Here is a 6,266-nt window from a genome sequence, read left to right on the forward strand (position 1 = left end):
TCTCCTGTGCTGGAAGGGACCCATCAGGCTGACCACAGAGAACTGGCAGTGACAGTGCTGTGAGCTCATTCCTGAGGTGCAGCTGAGGGCTCTGAGCTCTGAGCTCATTCCCCAGTTGCAGCTGAGGGCTCTGAGCTCAGCATTGATCTAAAATGGGGTTTCTGGTGCTTTGGTGAGAGGCGGTGAATTGCAGGTTGGTGAGTCAATGAGATAGGAACAATTCTCTGGGAAATAGCCCCAGGTGTAATTATTAATCTGTTGGTAGTGCCTCTTGCTTTCCAGGGATATCTGGAGTCACTCTTGGAGCTGCAGAATGGGACCACTCTGGTAGGTTTATACCCAGAGGGGAGAGTTCAAAGAAATGTTTTCTGTCTTCACCCCTCCCTTTCTGATGTTTCACCTGAGTCTCACTCAGGCCAGCACTGACTCCAAGTGTTGGGGCTCCTGAGCTTCCCACAGCCCAGGCCCAGCAAACAGGGTGAAGAAACCCCCAGAAAAGCCTGGGACACCCTCATGGCATTTTTGAGGTCCCCACCCAATCCGCAAACTCCAAGTGACCCCTCCCAACAGCACCACTGGTTTGTTTAATCAGTGATTAAACTGGAATTTTATTTCCATTTCCAAACATACTCTGTCAGTCTGTACATTCCCTTTTTGCTTTGTGATAAAACCAAGGTAACAGAAAAACACCATCCTGAACTTCTGTGGCATAGCTTTGCTAAGGCAGGGCTGCACACCTGTGGCTCTGATGGCACAGCCTGAGCTCTTCCCTGAGCTCTCCCCTTTCTGCCTGCAGGTAACTTTAGCCAGGAGCTGCTCACTGAGACTCTTTTATTCCTGGACAGTCAGAGCTGCTGCTTCTTCTTGGGTTACAGAATCCTTTCTTCCTCAGCCTTGGGGACTGGGAGAGACATTGGATCCACCTGCTGAACACGGCTGATTCCTTCCCACCACGTCAGGTTATTGCAGAGGCCACAAATGAACAGGATGGATTCCCTGCAGGATGTGTGTTCCCTGGGGGACAGAGGCAGAACTTCTGAGCCTGTTCCTGGCAGCTCCTGGCTGCCCTTGGCATCCCTGGAGGAGCAGAAAAATCTGAGTTCCTGGTCCTCAGCAAGGGTGCATCTCACAGCCACTCATCCAGTGTTTTTGGACCTTCCTAATCAGCCCTCAGACACGACTCTGGCAGCGTTGGGAACTCAGGAAGCACCATTCCCACTTTACAAGGGTGAAGTGAGGAACAGGAATCCAAAACTGCTGTTGAGTAACCTGAGCTGGGATTAACGTCCCGGGCCCTGCCCTGCCCCCGGGGCACCATGTGCTCCTTTTTGGCCAAGACTCTCTTGCTTGGATTTAAATGCCCTTGGGAAGAGGAAAGAGAGATGGGGAAAGAAGGGAGAGCAGGAAGTTCTGCAGCTTTGCCAAGACCTTGGTAACATATCCCAACAACTCATGAGCTTTTCCTTATTGATGCTGTGGGAACTGCTGTGCCTGGGGCAGGGCTACCCAGATGAACAAATTAATGCCATTAATGTCATTTATCCACCTCTTTTCTGGTGCTTATCGGGACATCATGAGGCCCTTTGGACTTTTTTTGCCTTTTGATTTAATTGCCTTTGAGGCACAAGTGCAGCTCTGCGGGACCATCCCAGCACAGCTCCTGGCCAAGCAGGATGTCCCTGGTGTCTCCAGGCCTTTGGAGGAGTTAAACATTAACTCCTGGCCAGCTCCATCTGTCCAAAGTCCAGGAGGAGCCATGCTGGGTCAGCCTTGCAGCTGCACTTCCTGCTCCTGCCCTTTCCTGGTGATTCACTCGCTCCTCCTCCCTGCCAGGTCTGACCTGGATGGAGCAGCGAGGAGGTGGGACAGGGACACCTGAGCTCTCCTGAATGTACCTCTGGAGACCAGCTCCTGGTGGCTGGATGCCCTGGAGGGTTTCAGTGTAGCAAGAAGGGAAAATTCTGGGTACCAAAAGACCCATCTGAGCTACAGAAAAATCCCCCCACACTGTGTAGCCAAGCTGGAGCCGTGGCAGGTCCCTGCTCCTGGCAGGCAGCTGTGAGTCCATGCGAGCCTGTTGTTGTCCTGCTGTCCCCTGCATGGATTGTTTTATTTGATCATGTTAAATAAAAGGGTAAAACCTTTTCCCTGTGACCATTTGAAGAGTGTGGCCCAGCAGCAGGGCAGGAGGCAGATGGGAAGAGCTGGTTTATTTGAAATTATAGCACAGTTTCTAGACTCCAGCCCTGCCAAGGCTTTGGGTGTAGCCAGAGTCTGCCACAGGAGATGGATTGCTCAGGGCTGGCTGCCCCTGGAGCTGGAGCTCCGTGGGTTTGCCTGGCATGCTGGGATCAGACCCCGTGATGCCTCTGAGCTGCCCAAGCACCTCTCCCACAGCGGGACTCAGTTTTGTCTGGAAAAGCCAATCAGTTACTTCAGTACCAATGGAAGTTTGTGAAAATACAATGGCACAATCTCTGCTGAGCTCAGGCCCAGAAGCAGAGCCAAGAGTCTCCCTGGCTTTGGATAAAACTTTGCTGTGGTTACCGGCGTCACGGGATCATGTGATGGCAGCTGATCTCTCCAACCTCCAAAGTTCTCACTCCAGGCCTCTTCTACTGCACAAAAACACCCTGAGTGTTCAAAACATCTTCTCCCTGCTGGGGTAATCATTTATTGATACCAGAATTATCAGCCAAGTGTTTTGAGTAAACTGCCACTGCTGGTGTTTCTGATCCTGCCAAGGCCTTTTCCCAGCCCTCTTCCACGCCTGCCAGCCCAGCCACAAACCTTCAGCACCCTCAGTTTAAGGGATTTCCAAACAGACACAGTTTCTCCCTCCAGCCCAAGGACACACTTTGGCCTGCTTAGCACAACATTTCACTTCTGTTGATTCTTCACATTTGGGTTCTCAGCCCAGGGAATTTAGGGGCAATCAGGTCTAAGCTGAACACTGAGCCCCTTTGAGCCATGCTAATGGAGAAATGTGTGTCTAGAAATTACTTCAAAGGAACTCTAGGGAGAGAAGAGCAGGAACCTGTCAGCTGGGAGCTGCTGCCCTCTCCAAGATCTCTCTGCTGTAGGAGCACAGCCCTGAATTTTCTGGGACCTTCTTCCTGCAGGATAATGCAGGGTAAGGACAGGCAGAGTCAGCTCTGCCACAGGGCTGGTCCTCTGGAGAGATGAAAGGGACGTGGTTTGGTGGCCAAATGAAAGTTGTGGCTTTAAGCAAGAATTAAAGCCAGATGTTTCCAGCAGCTGCTGAGCCCAGCCTTTTGTGTCAGAGCCACCAAGGAGGCCCTGGCAGCATCTGCACAGCTCCATGGTGGGAACACCCTGTAATCCTGCAGGCTCTGCCACGGTGCTGGAGGCTCCCTGGCTGTCTGGGAGGAGGCAGCAGGAGCTGAGGCAGAGATAGTGAAGCCAGCTCAATATTTATTCCATGTCTAAAAATATTTATTCCTTGCTGATAGTGGGGATGGCAGCAGAGGTGTGATAACCAAATGTGGCACCTCTGGACAAAACACTGGGGCCAAGATGTGGTTGAGCCATGCTGGCATCAGCTCTTCAGGCACAGGGCAAGATGTGGGGAACAGGGACAGAATATCACCCCTGAGCCAGGGACTGGCTTTGGACCCCTTGGGCAGGCTGATGCCCAGGTAACCAACAGATAAATCATCAGAGTCAGGGACAATAAACAATCCCTGCCTTTCTTCTGGTGTTTGTACTCGCCTGGGACTGAAGCGAGTGCCCATTCCAGAGTGGGTGTAACACAGTGAAACACCAGGAAAAGGGAAGCTGACTCCTTGTTTCAGCACAGTTTTGGAGGGAGAAGCACTTTGCACTGCCATGGACAGCCCAGACCTCAGGGCTGCCAGTGGGAGGTCCCAGCTCACACCCAGAAGCCATAAATCTCTCCCAGCACTGCTCCTACTGCTCCTTCACGCTCTGCCTCATGGCTTTAACATTCACTCCTGGCTTCCTAAGGCCAAATTCCTGGTGCCCTCTGCTCTACCCTGAGGTGGAGTTTCCTCTTGTGAAACCAGTGGGTGTCCTGCTGGCTCTGAGGGCTGGGAAAGGCTCTGCTCACTGTTCAGGTCTCTGTGTCATGGTCCTCATCTTCCTCCTGCCCTGTCCTGAGAGCTGGGATGCTCCTGCTCTAGAGGAACAGGGGAGATGCCCTTGAATCCAGCTGGATCCCTTCTGCTGGGGAATAGGGAATAAATCCATAAGGTATGCCTGAAGCAAGGAAAAGTCAATAGAGCAGAGGGAGGTTGGTGACAGGAAATCCCAGTTTTTACTGGCATCAGCTCACATCAGATAATCTGGCTCTAACAAGAAAGACATGGCTCCAATATTCTGATTCCATGGAGCTGGGTGAGGGACTGCTGTAGGAAAGCAGCTTCTTGCCTTGCCCTTTGCTTGTTCTCAGACTGGGATGTCTCATTTGTGTGCCCACCAGCTCCCTCAGCTCTGGAACACCCTGGGCAGGAGGAACAATTGTTTCTGCCATGATCCCAAACCCAGCTGTTGGAAGAAGGCTTTGGGAGCTCCTGAATGGGGCTCAAGGGGAACTGCCCATGCCCCAGTCACAGCTGGTGACTCACAGGAAAGAACCTGCCCGGGTATAAATACAGAACTGGTTGTTTCACCTCCCAACAGGTGACAACAGGACCTGGTCATGTCCTGGCTCGAGCGGTGTCACTCCTGCATTTCTCCCTTGGCTGACACAGAATTGTCACCCAGCAGGAATTCTTGTCTCACTCTATGGAGCAGGCCTGGTTTTCTACCCCAGCCAGCGAGGCTGGGAGTGTTCCTGAGCTGGAGGAGTCCTGGTGACACTGAGCCCTTTCCCAGCTGGGTGTTTCCATGGAATGGGCAGAAGCAACTGCTGGGAAATGCTCTAATCTGAGCATTAGTGGTAATTTACATCCCAGCAAAGCCTGAGTCCAGGAGTCCTCAGCTCCTGTGGGATATCAGGTGCTCAGCAGGTCTGGAAATGGGGCTAAGGGGGAAGGGGATGAGAAGGAAGAAGTTCCCACTCCCACAAGGGACATATGAGGTCTCACTATGTCACAGAATTATGGAATATCCTGAACTGCAAAGGTCCCACAAGGATCATCAGTCTGGCTCCTGGCCCTGCACAGGACACCTCAACAATCCCATCCTGTGCCTGAGAGGGTTGTTCAAATGCTCCTGGAGCTCTGGCAGCCTTGGGGGGCCCTGACCATTCCTGGAGAGCATTTTCTGTGCCTGACACCCCTCAGGGGAAAGAAACTTTCCTGATATCCAATGCAACCCTCCCCTGTCACAGCTCCAGCTGTTCCTTTGGCTCCTGTCCCTGGTCCCAGAGAGCACAGATCACTGCCTGATGTGACAAACACTGATCTGACAGAGGTTTGCTCCCATGCTGTCCCTGTGGACTGAGGCTGGGCAGCTCTTGGCACTGAGAGGATTCCAAAATACATTCTGCAGTGTATTTATTACAACTTATTTGACTTCTGTTTCTTTTTCTTTCACTCCTCCATGTCCTGGAGCTGCTACCCACAGAACAGCCAAGGGGCTGCCAGCTGGGCCGTGTTTGCTGGGCAGCTTGTGCTCTGTGTCTAATCTCCTCAATGGGCCCTGATTACTCCCTGGCTCTGACTTATCCACACGGATCTGCCCAGCCCTAATTGCAGGTGATGGCATTGATGGGGTCCCTCACAGGGCACTGATTCAGGCCAGGGGACCTGAGGGCTGCAATCTCCATCCTCCACCCACACCGCAGTGTTTTAATTCTCTTACCAAAACCAACAATGCGCTGTAATATATTTTGTGAATCTTTCTCTAAAGCAAAGTGGTTTCAAGGTGTGTTTTCCTAGCAGGAATCCCCTCGGAGCATCATTCCTGCTGCTCCCCCCAGGGGTCTGGGGGGGACGCCCAAGTCGGGGTGTAGGACAGCATTTTGGGATCCCAGGACTTCCAGCAGGGCAGTTTGGGCCTGGCTCAGCCCTTCTGATGCCTGAGCTCAGGTGTGTCATCCCCGCAGCGGGAGCATGGCCTGGCCGAGGCACAGAACGGCCGATGTGGGCTCCAGAGGACTCGGCCAAGCCCTTCCCGAAGAGATGAGCCGAACCAAGGCCTGCCTTCTCCAGGACCCCGCCGTGGCTTCGTGCCCCGGCTATATCGGTGCTGTCTGCAGGAAATCCTGCTCCCGTGACATTCCCACCGGAGCCCGGGCCCCTTCCCAGCACTTCCCCACCCGTTCCTGGCCGGGCCGAGCC

General features: G+C 53.1%; 1 long non-coding RNA gene across 1 annotated transcript in view; it reads left to right on the top strand.

Moving 5' to 3' along the window:
* The window catches only part of LOC135287886 (uncharacterized), a 32,289-nt gene extending 26,751 nt beyond the window's left edge, over nucleotides 1-5,538 (top strand). The window contains exon 3 of the long non-coding RNA XR_010351344.1: nucleotides 797-5,538. This is a non-coding gene — a long non-coding RNA (uncharacterized LOC135287886). The remainder of the gene's footprint in view (nucleotides 1-796) is intronic.
* Nucleotides 5,539-6,266: the final 728 nt, after the last annotated feature.

Source organism: Passer domesticus, chromosome 31 (genome assembly GCF_036417665.1).
Source record: "Passer domesticus isolate bPasDom1 chromosome 31, bPasDom1.hap1, whole genome shotgun sequence".
NCBI classification, from domain to species: Eukaryota; Metazoa; Chordata; class Aves; order Passeriformes; family Passeridae; genus Passer; species Passer domesticus.